Source organism: Mytilus trossulus, chromosome 4 (genome assembly GCF_036588685.1).
Source record: "Mytilus trossulus isolate FHL-02 chromosome 4, PNRI_Mtr1.1.1.hap1, whole genome shotgun sequence".
NCBI lineage: Eukaryota > Metazoa > Mollusca > Bivalvia > Mytilida > Mytilidae > Mytilus > Mytilus trossulus.
In genome coordinates this window covers 95965742-95984462 of record NC_086376.1, presented here as the reverse complement: position 1 = coordinate 95984462, position 18721 = coordinate 95965742, and the positions used below count along the sequence as shown (strand labels likewise).

General features: G+C 31.6%; 1 protein-coding gene across 1 annotated transcript in view; it reads left to right on the top strand.

Annotated features, from left to right (window-relative positions):
- The first annotated feature begins 7834 nt into the window (after positions 1-7834).
- Positions 7835-18721, top strand: part of LOC134716925 (scavenger receptor cysteine-rich type 1 protein M160-like) — a 105690-nt gene continuing 94803 nt past the window's right edge. Inside the window, exon 1 of the mRNA XM_063579944.1 lies at positions 7835-7914. The gene's annotated coding sequence lies outside the window, so the exon portion shown is untranslated. The remainder of the gene's footprint in view (positions 7915-18721) is intronic.

The following is an 18721-nucleotide window of genomic DNA, read 5'->3' as shown; positions in this document are numbered from 1 at the left end:
CTCCATTTATTTCACACTGTGTCAATTACAACCTTTTTATTTTTTTCCAAATGTTTTTTCTATGGCATTTTTCACCTTTTTAAATATATCATATAAGTACGTCTAAAGCAGTGACGACTATACAACAGATTTTATCCATCGGATCAGCAGCAGTGATGGTTATACTGTAAATATATTCTGTAAATAAACATTATCCTAACATTGTTAGATCTATAAATTTGCTTTTGCAAATATTTTATTTTTCCCTCGACGGGATTCGAACTTATGCTTCTGAGATATTGTGGAGCCAAATCGCGTTGCACTATGCCACTATACCACTCAACCACATAAATATATGAATGTATTATGATTTCGCTGCGAAATAAATGTAGAGGTGGGATTTCAAAATTATTCAATATATGTATGGGGAGTGTACCCAAAATCTCATATTAAGACCCCCCCCCCCCCCCGGTGGATGTTACCTTTCTTCGTCAGTTTTAATCTATCGTCGTATCACAGTATATAATATTTAAGGCATGGAGATGGAATTGATACAGATCAGCTGAATTATATATTTGTAAAGGATCCCAAAAATGAATGTCAGATGAAGTCACCAAAATTATCATATTATAAGAACAACTGAAACAGTGACGACTCTACAACAGATTGTATCTATCGGATCTCCAGTAGTGATGTTGATACAAGGCTGAAAATACATTATGTATATGTTTAATCATCAGCCCAACAATGAGATATCTGTATACTTGCTTTGGTCTCGCGGGTAAGACATAGTGCAAGGCGATTTGGTGCCACGATATATCAGTAGCAATCCCGGCGAGGGAAACACAAATAATTTGCGAAAGCATGTTTATGTGTGTTTTGTTCAATAGATGTATTACATTTTGTATTTGTGTACTAAGGGACACATTTCAACGGTGCCTGCTTTTGAATCCTAGATGTGAAATCGTTATGTTAAATTAAAAATATGTATCGAGATTAAATTATCATTATCAATTTTGTTTTGCTTCAACCAAATTTTATTAAACGAATACATAATGATTATTACCATAAATCACATATCAAGTGCGAACTTGGGTGGCGTCACTTTTACCGTTCTTTGGTAATGACTCTTGAAAACGTTATATGCAAGCTGGGGCATTATCTGTGTCAATTGAACATATCCTTAGTTTATTTGGTCAGATTTGGTAGTTCACAGAATGTCTCTGTTAAATTATTTATTTAAAATATATGCATGGAAATAAAGCAATTGAAAAGTGGGCAGGGTGGTTAGAGCTCAGAGGGACAAATTAATAGTTGTGACGGAGATTGGAGTGAGCGTAGACGATGATAAAGAAGGCGTGGACGGGCATCAACATATCTAGATTAGGCAGTGGCTGATACGACAACCACTGTGTGGACAATATGAAGAAAATAACAGAAAAACCGAACTCCTAGTAAAATTCATAACGAAAACTCACTAAGCAAATGTCAAAATTAAATGACAAAACACATCAAATTAAACAAATGGACAACAACAGCTGACATATTCCTGACTTGTTAGTTCAGCATTTTTGTGATTTTACTTTTTTCTTATTCATTGGTTAGAAACCAAGACATCAGAGGATAAAATTAAGACAATGCAACATTTGAAGTGGTTTGCGAAAGCCCCCCAAAAAAGTTGTTTTCAATTCAAAACTGTTTGTTTATTAAGTACTACGCGTAAATAAAAGATTAAATCAATATTTAAAAAGAAAACACTATCTATGAAAATAGTGTTGTAATGAAATAATTTAGTGCAAAGCAAACAACTGGAATGATCCATCAAAAGTTGTACTATGAGTAAAAATACAAACTTTAGATATTGTATATCATTAGATGCTTTAAATTCAGATTTGAAATATGAATTAGAATATGAAGTTAAATCAGATAAAATTGAGAAAGGAAGAGCATGTGCATAATTTTGAGTAATAAGAATTAAGGAATAACAGTACTGTAGTTGAAGAGTTGCCACCGTCAATTGTAGATTTGACGGTCGCAAATCCAGTTTTACTGGCGACGCGTAGCGGAGACAGTAAAACGGAGATTTGCGACCGTCAAATCAAAATTGACGGTGGCAACTCTTCAACTACAGTACTGTTATTCCGATTCTAATGCATTACAAAAAGAAAAATACGATAAAACTTGAAAAAATGTCTAAATTTGTCCCAAAAAAAAAATCCGCGAAACTTCATGAATGATTTTGGCACAAAGACGTCATGGCTAAACGTGACGTCATACAAATGAAAACTTACAAACTGGAGGTTATTACGTTACCTGTACGCTTCAAATTCGGATAAAATACATTAAAACGGCGAATTCGAGGTAGGTGTTGTTTTATTTTCGATTATATAATAGTAATCGAACATTTGTTGATTCATCAATTCAAAATGGCGGGTCCCTCCTTAGTTACGCCTGGTCAACTGTGGATTTGACGGCAACTTTCAGCCAATGAAAAAATTTGTTACATCCAAATTGCATTAGAATGCATGATTGTGTACAATAAGAACAAGCTGTAGACATACATTGTATGTACAACATGTTGTGACAAAAAAAGAGTTATATTTGAGAATATTCAACTACCAATAAGAACAATTAAAGCTACGCTTATACGTAAAAGAAAGAAAACTAGATCCATTTCATTATATGGTGGGGGCAAAAAAAAACATTATCCCGTGAGAGGTTAGGAACCTTACTCCTATCGGTATTAAAAATACAGGAGCCAAAAAAGTAAAAAGAACTGCGTCAAATTACCAAGAGAGGTAGATAAGTGCAACAGTCAAGTTGAAAAATAAATCGGTCAGACTTATTGAAACAAAACCAAACGAATATTCTCTATAAAAGATGCCTTTAAAAAATATCAATTCAAAACTATTGAAGAGAGAAAAGGATTGTTTTGAATATTAATAAAATAACTAAATCAAACCTAACCACTGGTATGAATGTTCTATATACAGCTTCCCCAAAACTTTGCACTAAAAGAAAGCTAGTAATTAATGTTCATCAGAATGAATCAAAAGAATTTTCAGTAGGCAATTTTATCTGTGCTACATACATATTAGGAGGTAGATCAAAATCATAGAGAGAGACAATATCAAACATGATCTGATGAAACCAAGTTTTTCGACATGTTTATTATTTCTCATTGAGATTGATAAATTTGAAAGATTAGATATGATCTTAGTATGTATTGTTTTGGTACAGGAAGCATATCCCTTAAGAATATGGCAAAGTAAAGGATCACTTTAATACTGGCAGATCGTTTATGTAGTACTAATAAGAATATTCAACACTACTGTTGAATAAAGATTTGTTTCAAACTTATTTTCACATATACCAATAAATGAACAACATTTTTGGTATCGACATTGCGTAAGTCATTTTACCAGAAAACACAGTATGGCACAGAAGATTGAATAATCTCTTAGCTTTGCCAGACGGCAATATTTAATTTTGTTTAATATCAGTGTAAAACTCCTAAAACCCTCTGATAAAAAATATCGTACGTGACCGGGGCATAAGTGCTAATTTTGAAAATGTCTACCTCTACCATTGTATCGTTGCCCAAGTGGAGAATAGTTTGGACAGCCACCAATAGTTAAATTTGATTTTATGATTAACACGGGTTCTCCCCTACCCATTGTTGACAAACTGGTACGTGTCTAGAGCATCAGAGCTATACGTCATTTTAAAGACAATGCCTTCTTCTACCTCTGGCAATTTGGCCAACGAAGAGAATCTCTTATTTTGGCCTGCCCGCAACAGTTTAGCTATAGATAATGCATACATTAAAGGTTAATTTGTTTTAGAACACATCGAGGGGTGTCAGATCGAATGAAAGACAAACCGTAGAGAGGTCTTTCCTTGGGCAATCCTGACACCCCGAGGTGTTTTTGTTTTCTATTTGTAATGACATTTCTATCGCGGAATAGCAATTATATTTTTTAACAGATAATCAGAATATAATGATAATATACCCTCCCCAACCCGACCCTATTGTGAGATACGTAAATGTTGTTTAATATGATATAAGAATAGTGTATTAGTTGACTATTTGATAGAGTAAACGGTTTACTTAAATTTTTAAAAGTTAAGAACTGACACGAAGGGAGCAGATAATTGTGGTACATGTAACACGAAAATGAAAATAAAAATACATGTAAGTTGAAGTATGATTTCATATTCAGTGTGTATCGTCCTGAACAGGCATGACATATTTGCCACTGGATGTTAAGCAACCAATTTTAGTTCCAATCAACATAAAATTTTCGAAATCTAAGACACGAATATATTAAATTTGTTTTTTTAAGTGTTATCAAAGTTTTACATTAAAACTCATCTCACATATATGATGTCTCTGTATTGTAGCGATAAATTAACAAAACTTCACGTTATTTGTTTCTAAAATTTAAATGCGGGCAATGACAATTTACTTACACCTGTCATAGATTGAACTTGAAAAAAAAAATCTCAAAGCGGCAACAAAAATATGAAGTAAATTAAAGTTAATTTTTTTAAGGAAAATAATGACCTCACAAGGTCATTATGATATGCCTTGGAACATATGTCATTGAAACATGCTATCGTCCGGGTTGATTCTACGAAAGAATGAGCTATTGTTCTGAAAGAAAAACTCCATATAGGTATATAGTTTATATTTTGTGGTATACGAGGTTTCTCTCTCTAACCTTTGCTCCCCTCCGTAATAAACCCAAATAACAAACACTATGCTGACAAATTCGTACGGGTCTAGGGCATAAGTGCAATATACCATTTTCACGTCAATGGGTTCTTCTGAATAGTTACACAATGATTTTGTGAAGACTCTAATTGATCTCCGTTGTTTTGAATAATAAAAAGTCATTGATTAGGCAAATGTCAGTTGAACTTCTTCTGCTTTTCTTTGAAATTCCTTGTCTTTTTTTTAGTTTCGGAGTACACGATTACATTAACGGCACAGGCAATTGTCTCAGAAAGAAAAATCACATATACCCTAATATAACACAAGGTACTTAACTGTTGAAAAAAATGTCACCCAGTTTCAAACTTCTGTTATATTTCCATTTCTAGGTCTTCAAACCTACTTGAACTTATTATGACGCAAATCTAAATTTATTTATCTACCCAATGGTGTACGACACGACTACCATTATGGAAAGCCACAGCTGCCTTATGATAACAAGAACCATATCATTTAGGATAGAGATATTTCATGAAGCAAATGCTCTATACTTTATCGACATATGACTATAGTACTCTGTCAAATTGCTTTATCTCTAAGATAAATGTATGTTCTATAAAGACACTTTGAAACAATATGAAGCTACCTTTTCATACTATTCTGTCATTTCACTTTGTTATGAAGATAACATTTTAGACTATGAAGACATCTTGATATAACATAGAGCTACATGTTCATACTGATTTGTCATTTACTAAACTATCATGTGATGTTGCTATGTCATACAGATACACTTAATACTTTAAACTAAAGACATCTTAAGATAAGATCAAACAAATTTTTCATACTATTTTGTCACCTCAGTATATTATAACGATAAATTTGTATATTAAACAATCATTTCGATATAAGATATAACAAAGAACAATTTTGTCATACTATTATGTCATTTAACTATCTTAGAAAGACATATATTTTAATATCAAGCTAACAATTCTTATATCAAGAGGTATCAAATATATACCAGTAGACTATTTGATTACACTATAAGACCGTTTCAACATACCATAAGACAAACCATGATAATCAAAACTTTGCGAAAAAATCAGAGATAGTGATCTATATTTTGAAGGTATACAAGCAATTGGATCATAATATTTTATCAGCTCCCCCCAGTGTTTTAATCTTATGACAGTATGATCAGTGTACAATGTTAATACAAGTTTTAGAAGAAGAAGAAGAATTACCAAGAAATTTCTTTAATATCAATAAAACTAATCTAACTAATCAATACGTCTATGTTTAGGAAAAAGTCATACAGGACTAACAATAAAATTGAGAATGGCAATGGGGAATGTGTCAAAGAGACAACAACCCGACCGTTAAAAAAACAACAGCAGAAGGCCACCAACAGGTCTTTAATGTAGCGAAAAAAATTCCCGCAACCGGAGGCGTCCTTCAGCTGGCCCCTAAACATATATATACAAGTTCAGTGATAATGAACGATGAATTTTTTAATATATTCATATAACAAACTGATTATACACATTCTTAAAATCTATGAAATTAAACGATTCAATAAACTGTTTTAACTAAAAGATTTGCCGAGTACGAACATAGACAATTAATAACTACCAAAAGATAAAGTAAACACGCATGTATGTACTTATATAAATATATGTGTCAAACAAAACTAATAATCAGTTGATATAAAAACAGGAAAAAGGACGTTCATTTATGTTCTCGTATCTCCGATACTCATCTAATCAGATTATGTGAAAATAGGAAATATCGCGTCACAGATGTTTAGGTACAGTTGAATCTGCTTCATATTCAGACCTTTTCCTCGAAATGACTACTGATGGTATGATAAATACCAAAATTTATGACAAACGTGATGATTTTAATTTTCCTATAGTCAACTTTCCATTTATGTGTAGCCTCATCTTTGCGGCACCTGCATATGGAGTATATGTGTCTCAATTGATACGTTACTCTAGAGCTAGCTCAAAGTACATTGATTTTGTTGAACGGGTAATACTGATTTCTTAAAAGTTGCTAAGACAGGGCTATGAATGAATCAAATTATGGTCCTCATTCAAAGAAAGTTGACGGTAGCCCCCATGAGCTGATTGGCAATCATAACAAAAATGTGTCCGATATCATATCTGATATTCTTCCTTAGTCATAATAACCTTCCATCATTACCAAACTGAACAAAGAAATAACAAGACGAGTGCCGCATACGGTGCAAGAAATGCTTACCCTTCTGGAGCACCTGATTTCACTCCCAGTTTTTAGTGGAGTTCGTGTTGTTTCTTATTTATTATTTATAACTGTTGATGTATATGTCCTTTGGTTTTGTGAGTCCTTGTTTACTCCTTGGTTTTGATTGTAATTGTCTTTAAAGTGTGTGTTATGAAATTATGAAAATGAAAAGTGGGGAATATTTGCCACTTATTTCTATGTTATCTCAATCATTCGTGTTTTTTTTAAATGCCATTCAATTGAGATATTCAGAGGAGCTCAATCACATGAAAACAAGATGGTCGCCGTGACCAACACTGTCTTCTAATGAAGTAAATAGAAGTCCGTTAATGCAACAAACCAGTACCATTCCTTACCATTCCTTACATAGACATTACTCGTACTTTGCTCAGTCGAATGTTATTATGACATTAACTGCTTGTGAAAACAAATATCCAACGTCACATTCATGTATATGTACATGTTTGTAGAAACAAATTTAGAAAATGCGAATGTTCATTTAATGACACATTAAAGTAGTAAAAATATAGTAAAAATATAAGTAATTATAAAGATGGTAATATTTCTTTACATTTTTACATTAGAAAAAAAAGCAGAGAAAATAGAAAAAATGCAAAAAGAACAGAACTGAATTGCCGTAAAATAATTTTATCATAGGAATTGCTCTTGTTTTAAAAAAATAGTAGGATGGGTTCTGTGTCATTGATGATTGTGTAGATCATATCCTTTAATTTTTTTTAGATATGATTTATTTGTTAAAGTTATCTATTCCTCCAATCGGGTAAACAGAAATTCTCAGAAATACAACGACGGGATTTCCTAGATATTCTGACGACGTATTTTTATAAAATATTGTAAATCTATATTTTCCGGGAGTTGAACGTATATCAAACTGACAGTTAATAGAGCTATGCCTTTCTTATAAAAAACGGTTGTTGCTACGAACATACGTAAGTTAAGTTTATGCATTCATAGGAAATTTAAAAGCCAATAATGTAATTGCATGATTATTTAATTGTATCTACGAATGTATTGATTGGAACAAAATAAAAACAAACTAGTTTAATTTCACTGATTGTTTCGATACATAGAAAAACAATAAAAGCAAACAAAAAAAAGTGTGTTTTAGTTTGGTTCTTTTTTTGGGTCTTTTAGGGGTTTTTAGGGTTTTTTATGATTGAAGCAATATGTCTGAATATTTTTATTTGAACATGTTGAACATATTTAACTAAAAAAATAAAAACTCAAAATATTTCTACATTGCAATAAAAGTGTAGTGTTGTTTTCATGTCAACAATGATATAAATGTTATTTTTTTTGGTTCCATGAGTAACGTTCAAATTTAATAGTCGTGGGAAATATTGCATGTAAATGTAAATTAAGGACCTTAAATGTACAAGTGGTATTTTTTAACCCCTTGGAAAGTGATCCCAAGCCAAAATTACTAATGGAAAGTTAACTTTCCGAATTAATCATTTGCAGTTGGTGCATTATACTGTAAAATGTCAAATGCGTTATAGGCTAGGGAGAAAGTATAATTTTTCATGCAAGGTGTCTAAATATTGAAGGTGTCTAAATATTGAAGCCGAGTTAAAGTGTTGAAATTCTTTTCTGGCATGTTTTGTTTTTACAGAATAATTTGAGTATTATTACGCCTTGAAGTAGTTGCAATAACTATGATAGCTAAAATTCTAACAGTTATATAACAGATGGTCAAAGATACCTAAAAACAGTTAAACTCATAGATCGAAAATAAACTGACAACGCCATGACTGTACAGGGGAGCAGAGTTGTACAAATGCCATGGTAAATAAAAGTGTAAAAACAAGTTTTAATATGTTTTATTTTAAAAAAAAAAAGACTATTATTACTGTATTTATCGATTTCGCCTTTTATTATTATAGAGCGAAAACACGAAAACGTGAGGTCAAATTTTAAAATTAAACACGCGTAATGATTTTACTGTACGTTTATGACTTCATGCGCCCGTTTGGTAAAGATTTTCTGCGTGTTGGCGTTTGTCAATCGTTGCATACTTCTGTCAATCATTTCGTATGGCAACATCTTTAATTAGAGAGAGAGTAACTCATATGTATTTGTTTCTTTTTATTAGATTGGATAATAATTACAAAGTTGAAGAACATCTGAATAGATATTATAATTTTCTACTATTGAATTATATAATGAGCACTTATGTACGTAATAAAAACAATATAGAAAAATGATGCATGTAGCATTACTTTTTTTTAATATAAAGAAAGCTCCTCGTTTGGACTTTACCAATTCCCGATCAGGTAATCTACATGTACAGACAATATTTGTTGAATTACATAACATCCTTAAAACATAACTGATTAACAAATAGGCAATAAAAAAACCCATGTATAACAGACTATCTTAGAATAGTATACATTGATGCCACATGTACCACTCAATGCTTAGTTCGTTTCTGTGTGTGTTATATTTAAATGTTGTTTCGTCATTCTCCTCTTATATTAAATGCGTTTTCCTCGGTTATGGTTTGTTACCCGGATTTTTTTTTATCGATTTATGAGTTTTGAACATCGGTATACTACTGTTGCCTGTATTTACAATGATTTCCGAGTATTTGAACGCAGGAACAGTTTTATTTTTTTAATTTTAATGAAGAGAAAACTACACACTTCGATTTTCTTAATAACGGGAAAAGTATAGACTCCTTAAAGAGTTCAATAGATCATGGAAGTATTATGTATTGAATAAAATTCAGCCTGAGTAAATGCAAACAATTCGTTTATTAAGATTATTTATTGAAAGTTTACTAAAATTGAAAAATGGGCAATTAGAATTATTATAAACAAATACATTATTCGAAAACCATCTATTTAACTATTTAAAAAATCTGAAATTATTCCCGTTACTAGGCAAATACTATAACACAATCAATTATTAATGTATAAATCAAAACGTAAACTGGAGTCAATATACTTATCAACTCTAACTGTGCCTACAAACAGTAACAATCATGCAATACCAGACTCACAATCAGATACTTGAGTTGTTTCTAAATCAAAAAACAAATATATACTAATCAAATTTAACTTTAAGTGTGTAATTCATTATCCGTTAAAAATTACAAAAATCAAAAACTGTAATTCAATTCAAGTACTTTCACAATGAGATAGTCCTTTTTCAATTAATTTTTATAGATTATTCTAATCTTGTGCTGTAACAACATTGTTCAAGGTTAGGTGAGTGCTCACACACATGAAAAAACACGCCATGTTGTTGATGTGCATATCCAAATTCAAGAACCTTGGGTCTGATTTTCGAAAGTATCTTATGACTAAGACATGTCATATGTTGGTCTTATGACATGTCATAGTCGTAAGATATGTTTTCGAAAGTGTCACAAGTTACGATATATCATAACTTCTGTCGTAAACTTAAGATTCCTAGCGACATGACCTATGATGGTCTTATGATTGTTAACTAAAATTTTAATTACTTTTCATGTATAATGTCATGTTCATTACAATAAAAAAGTAGTTGTGTTGCTCAGTCGGAGATTTGTTCTCCTCCATTTTGGAATTATAAACTTGAATCTTCTGGCACGTAAAATGGACTCCTTTTCTTAATCATGATTATGTATAGTTACTGTTCTTAATATTTCTTCCCTTATCTAGAACTTTTTAACGTATTTGCATAGCCATTTTGTTAAGCATTAACTGGATGTACTAAATCTTAAAAGTATTCACTATCAAATAACTCTTTACGTATACTAAATTATTACACAGGCGAGTTCATGATTTTTATAATATACTATATCCACAATATGAATTTAAACAAATTATCAAATCAGATTTTAATTCCCTTTTATAAATAATTTCTTGTTCATTTAAATAGGAGGAAAATAAAAAGTCGTTAAGAATACGAATACTTATAATTATTGTGTTCATAATAACTTTTTTTTTAATTTCTTTATATATTTTTTTATTCGTTATTTAAGATAATAGGAAACATCTCCACTTATGATAGTTATACGAGCATCACAGTTACGACTATCTTAAGACAGCTTTGAATCACATTCTATGACACATCATATGATGGCCATACGAGTCATAATAGTTGTCCTAGGATATATCTTATGACATATCTTACAACTCTTTGGAATTTTGAATCGTCAATGCTCTTCAACTTTGTACTCGTTTGGCTTTATATTTTTTTCAATGTGAGCGCCACTGATGAGTCTTATGTAGACAAAACGTTCGTCTGGCATACTTAATTATAATCCTGGTACCTTTGATAACTATTACGGTACTTTCAAAAGCTAGTGTAGATGTTGTTGTTGGTTAATATCTGTCAAATTTGTCATTCGTAAATTTTGTGTTATAAATACGATCGTTTTTAATTGAATTGTTTTAAATATTTTTTATGTCGGGGCATTTAATACCCAAATAATGGTATTCATGTTTTACATTGTTGAAGGTCCACAATTGTGAATATCCACTTAATCTGAACTTTGGTGTAGGGTTGTCTCATTTGTTATCACATAAGCATATTCATATCAACACCGAAACGCTAAATACTGATTTGGTGACACTCTTGGAGACGAAACGTCCACCAGCAGTGTCATCGACCTAGTAGAGCTATTTAATATACCAGGCTTGTAAATTGATACGCCAAACGCGCGTTTCGTCTTCATAAGATTCATCAATGACGCTCGAATTAAAATTGTTACAAAGTCAAACAAGTAGAAAGTAGAATAGCTTTGAGCACAAAACACTTAACAAAAATGTGTCAAATACGGCTACGATGATTTCTGCCTGGTATAAGAACTATAAGACTTTCTTCTAGCTTATTCCCATCTTCTGTTTGAAACGCCAACCAGTTTGACAAAAATTATAGAGATAGTGTTGAGGTATAGTTTTCCGATCTCATTCACAATCAGTTACTAGTCTTTGAACCCAAACTTTCAAAGCAGTGATCTAATTCTTTTATTATACTTTATGCACATTTCTAATATCATCCATTCCGATTCATTTAATTGGACAAGCAGTATTTGTTAATTTCTACTTATCTTTGATATGATAAGTACCGCCTGCTCACAGCAACGTGTAATAATATTAGCAACGGGTATTAATGTCTACCATTCACACCCGTCTAAGCCCAAACTTTGCCGATTCGGAACATCAACGCCTACCACCACCGAGCTTTACCGATTCTTATTTCTTCATCAATTCCGTCATTTTGTTGTTGTTAGACAACAACAAATTACAGTAGGACAGATATGTGAATCTACATTAGAAAACATAACAAAGTAACCAAGGATGTGACATTACATACGGAACACTAACGATTAAAGTTTCGTTACGCGCAATTAAAGTCATTACACTTATTAGTTAACTATCTTCATGTATTACTTCCTTTTTTACAATTCTTCTCCCAATAAAATAGTGCACACTTAAATTATGAAGCATTCAGTATAATAAAGAAAAATGGAGCCCTTAGATTGGAATAAGGTGATAGGGGGATTAACACTCTCGGTAAACATTATCACCCGCGACATCGTTTTTGGTGATACTATTTAAATAGATTTGATGAGTAGCCAATAGGATTTTAAAAATTGGGACAGAAAGCTTAGTGTTATGCCAAATAGTTATCAAAGGTACCAGGATTATAATTTAATACGCCAGACGCGCGTTTCGTCTATATAAGACTCATCAGATTAAAAAATGACTTACATGTCCCCGTCTTTCCACCAACAATACGGTAAGGTCCACGTTTAATGGTCGCACATTTTCTTTGAATTTTGAAACTGATATAACTTGAAAATCAAACAGTATTATTTATTTACTCACATGAAAAAAAACCGCGATATGGTATTCAGTACGTAGGTGAAACTGGACGATATTTATCTAAACGCACTCAAGAACATCTTTATCGTTTTAAAAGACCCAATAAATTCAAAAGTATCATTTATGAACACCTTAAGACGCCCAACCATCCTATTAAATATTTAGCAGTTCAACCTTTAGAAGTAGTTAATAAACAGCCTGGTGAATCTCATTCAAAGTTTGTACGATCACGGAAAATAATTGAATTAAGTTGGATCAAAAAGTCTACCCTCTCAGTATTAATGATAATATTATGGGAATTGGTACTATATATAGAACCGATTCCGTTAACATTTGGATATCTTTTCTAAAACTGTTCTAAAACTGTTCGTAAAAACCGTTCTCACGGTCGTAGAACAAATCGCAATCAAAGAAAATTTCGGACCAATCATACCAATATTTCGGACCTAATTTCTTTTTCAAAAAACAACGGCAGACATTATCTGTTAACAAAACTCTGTTCATTACCGGTTAATAAGTTAAAAAATATTTTGGAGGATTGCAACACAATTTCATATAGCAGTCCTAAGCATGAAATTGTTCAAATTATTATGGCATATTGTTATTCTAGACTATTTCCCAAAATTGATCGCCCCGAAGATCATAAAAAACATTTTATTAAAATAAAGTATGTAAATAAAGGTTTTGATTTTGTAAATTACAAATTCCTGGATATTTTGACAATACTGAGCTACCTCTTATTTGATATATTTACAAGAAATCTACACGGAAATTTGTGTTTGATTATAGTCATTGACCGCTGAATTGTGTAAAGAATTTAATATTAAGGAAAATACAACTTCTTCATGTAATTGTAGTAATTCCGAATATATGTATGGACCCGTTTCCCATGTTATTACAGGAGATCTTAACATCGTGCAAGACCGCGAGTTAAAATCCGTCCTCAGGAAAGGACCTAAATATCGTCCCCCGTCAATTGTTAATTGGAATGAGTGTCGTAATATCATCCATGACTCACTCCATACATACTGTATGAAATGGATAAAACGGGAAAAAGCTGACAAAAAAATCTTTGGACTCTTTTTTTAATTCAGTAATGAAGATAGTTGATAGAATGAAATTCGAAACAGTGTGGATGTGGCTTTTGATTGACAGATTGAATTCATCTATTGACTGGGACAATTTACGTGAACGTTTGTCTGTAACGACCACTGTTCACGACGTACCTACGATAGACATTTAAACTGTAGGGTCACCAAAGGTTTCTAAACGCCTTTAATTATAAAACAATTCGAAAACTTAATCAGGAATAATTTTTATGTTTTGATTTATATAATTGATATAAATCAAAACATCGTGTTATTTCTGATTAATTTTCGAATTACTTTATTTAGGTGTTGAGAACCTTTGGTGACCCCATAGTTTAAGAGTCTTTTAAAAGTGCATTGTGAGCAGTGGTCGTTACATACAAACGTTCACCTGAACTGTCCTAGTCAATTGATGAATTTAATGTGTCAATCAATGGCCACAGCAACACTGTTTTGAATTTCATTCTATACGTATTCAACATTTTAAAGAACATTTTACTATTAACAATAACCACAATAAACCTATTTCTCGTATAAAAAAAAACTAAAAGAACTAGCCAAGGAATTTGTTTTTGCCCCGGCCGATAACGCTGCTAATAATATTATTATTGTTTGACGTAAATTTTACATTGAGGGTCTGAAAAAAGTAATCACCAATTAACCAACGTTCCAACTGACTCCATTTTCAGAAAACGACATCTGTAACAAACATAAATTTAGCTACCGCTTTACAAGCAGAGGCGAATACAATGAAAGTCCCAACTATGTATTGGCTTCCAAAGCTACACAAAACACCTTACAAATGTAGATTTATTTCGTCTTCAAGCCATTGTTCCGCTACTACATTGTCTATTCTACTTAACCAGCACACTCGATACAATTAAAACCTGATAATAAATTGATCAAATAAGGCCTTCGAAAATAGTGGAATTAATTACTGTGGAGTGTATAGAACTCGTTGGAAGTACTTGATAAATTGCATGCTTATATTGGTGATTTTGAATCTGTTCAAAGTTTTGATTTTTCTATCCTGTATACCACATTGTCTCACATTCTCATTAAGAAAAAATTCACACACCTAATTAAATGGGCATTTTAAAAGTCAGAATGTGAATATATATGTTCAAACTCTTTTAGGTCATTTTTCAGTAGCAATAAACAAAAATACTACGTCAATTGGACATGCTTTGATACTATATATGCCCTTGAAGTTTTACAAGATAACATTTTTGTTTGCTTTGGGGATTCCGTATATCGTCAGGTTTTCGGAATTCCAATGGGGACTAAATGTGCACCACTTATTGCGGACCTGTTTTTGTTTTTGTTTTTTGGGGTCATTATTTGATGCCTTGGAGCATATATCATTGAAACATGGTATCGTCCGGGTTGATTCTGAAAAAGAATGACCTGACGTTCTGAAAGAAAATAACTCCATATAGGTATATAAGCAATCTTTAATGACCTGACAACAGTATCGTAACTATATCCCTTCTTAATAAATCTATTCAAAGGTTTTTTTAGTTTTTGAGTTTCGTGTGTCTTCATGTAATAGATTTCATCATATTGTTAAAAGTTCTTAAAAAAATATATATTCTTGATTGATTGTTTGAAGAAAACAATCTTTAAACTCATAACATGTACAAAAAAATATAAAAGATAACTGAAAAAAATATATGTTTTTATTGTCTAAGAGACTATAGGATATCTTTAAAATTCGCCAAAAATCAAATGATCGAATATATTAAACTGACGATACTAATAAACATCTGGACGTAAATTATTAATATAACAGTTATAACCGTCGTTTGAGGTCAATACAGGATATTACGACCCAAGAAGTATATCGACCTAGTACTTCCACCTCAGTTGATATACTTCTAATAGGTCAATTTTATACAATAACTGTCTTTTGGTGAGGTAAATATGCGGTTTTGATATTTTAAGTAAGACTGATATTCACTGAAGCCGAGGGCTAGAGGGACACATATGTCCACACAGAGCCTGCCAGATGGACACATGTATTTCCATGCTTTGATTTATGCTTTGACTTTTCCTCATTGCAGTACCTTTTTAAAATAAAAGACTAAAGATTAAAAAAATGTTATATTTGTTTTCATTGGGTTCCGAATGTAATGCTCTTCATGACGTGAAGTCATGCATATATCGAATGACGTCATTGTTGAACATCTGACGTCAGAACAGTCGAGCTATCGTATTTTCTTGCAAATGAAATGCAATATTGAAAACAACTGTCAGCAAAACGGTTAAAACAAGACAAAAGAAGAAAGAAGGCAATCCAGTTGCTAGGGATCAGAAAGCAATTCATATATACTCTCCCATTGAAATGTATGATAAAGCGTATCAAACATGGCAAAATCCGTATCACAGGCCGAATCACCCTCGACCAATATCATTCATTGGGCCTAAACACCCTCGGGCTGATATTGGTATCTCTATAGTATACGGCATATGATACGGATTATGCTATGTATTATTCCATATGATCGACTTCATACAAGGGCTATAATTGTACAGTATCACTTGCATCATTTTTGTATGGATACAAGATAAAAAAAATATAGAAACAATTACAATACTTACGATTTTCTAACAATAACATTTTTTACTTTAAATAAAGTATATTTCGTATCCGAGCATAAAACAACACAAATTGATTTGATTTGTTTGAAATGATAAAAAGAAACCTTTCCAACATTTCGAAAAATTGACAAATATAGAGGCCAAATAGGAAAAACGTTTACAATTTGGTTGCAGAAACAAATAATTCATCTGATTAAACTAAAATCTATAATACATCATTTTAATTTTTTTTTTAATCTGTTGCATGTTATTCATCTGCTTAATTGTATGTTGTACTAGCAAGTACATACCTTATCACTGATATGCTGTATACTAACGTTAACGAGGCGGGGATAATGTGTCGGTACTTTATGTATCTTTTGTATGTGTGTTACATTTTTTTTAAAGACATATAAACGTTTTATTCCTAAATATTTCCTGTGTACAATTACCTTAGTCGTCCAGGATCAGGCTAAGGGTCCCTGTTCACAAAAATAAAACCATCTGTCCAGGGGAAATAGAAGGCAATTCAAAAAAGTAGTCCACTTTTAACCTTGGATTTACATTCTGTGTAAAAAATATAGTATCCATATAATGTTAGCAGCATCTAACAGTTCTATACTTTAATTTCAAAATTGTAAGTTAATAATTATAAGATACCCACAAAAAAGATGTGCATTTACTACAATAACCATGATCGTGATGATAGGCTAATACATTTTTTATCATTTGTTTTTGATACAATCATTATTACAATACTATAAACCAAAGAAAATGTACTTTGACTCAAGTTGTATTCTACTATATAAAATGTCTAAATTTTCATTATTACAGACTCCAATTTGTCTTATCAATGATATCAACGCCATCAAAAGAATGTGTGTTACATTTTAATGGTGTGTCGTCATTCTCTTATATTCAATACGTTTCCCTCGGTTTTAGTTTGTTACCCGGATTTGTTTTGGTTATTTATGAGTTTTGAACATCGGTATACTACTGTTGCCTTTATTTATATTTACATTTGAAATAAAAGAATTTTGAAATAAAAGAAAAAATAGACAGCAACAGATTAAGGATAAAATAACAGCGAAAGGCTTATAAAAGATCCTCAACGAGAAAGAAAATTTTGTTGAGAAAATATATATGTCCGTTTCACAAAGTTATGATAGATAATCTAGAAGAACTTGGTAAATTAACAACATACAGTGGAGATCACTTCTAACTTTTCATCATATCTGTCAGAATTCATCAGGACACCTGTTCTAGGACAGTATGTAGAACTGTCATTCTGACACCTTTTATACAGTCCTAGCTAGAATGGTTTTAACCTAGAACTGATTAAGTCAGTTTCACCTAGAAATGATTTAAACAGTTCTACATACAAATAATTTAGACAGTTCTATCTAGAACTGATCCTGAAAGAGGTAGACAGTTCTACCGAGATCTGACAAATCTTTAGCAGTTATTATGCAAACATATATGTTCAATCTTTTATGTAACTTTTAGTAACAACAGAAAAAGGATTATGTCTATTTGACCGGCTTTGATACGATAACTGCACTTAAATTTTTACTAGATAACCTTTTTGTTCACTATGATGATTCAGTATGCCGTCAGATTGTTAGATTTCTTATTGAGACTTACTTTGCACCACTTATTGTGACGAGTTACAATTAATAACTGCAAACAGCAAAGACCATCGAAGCAACATCTGATACAAAAAATGAGTAACACTTTTAAATATATAAATGATAAATTGGATCTAAAAATTGACAACTTCAATATGTACAATAAACAGTTTATCCTGTTGAAATGAATTAAAATAGAGCCATTACTAACATTGAACACTACTCTTTCCTGGATCATATTATATATATCATAAAAATGAAGTTTATTATCAAGATTTACGATAAAAATAGATAATATTACATGTTCTATTGTTGATAATCAATTTTAAGATGTATACTGATGACTGATTTAGGAAAGCACTGCGTTATATCAGCCTTCCTATCGTTTTACCGACGTAAACCAATCCGCACTCTAATCCGTAGACGACACTTATAGATTTACAATTCAAATCATCGTAATTTCGGTTAAAATAAGACTGTTTATTTAAACTCTTAGTGAATAGAGAACTGTCATTAATTATTTGACTGTCCCTTTGATATCTTTCGTCTTTCTTTTATTAAAATTCCACAGGTTTTGCAGCCTTTGATTTCACATTTCGAAATGAAACAGTATTGTTCAGAGCC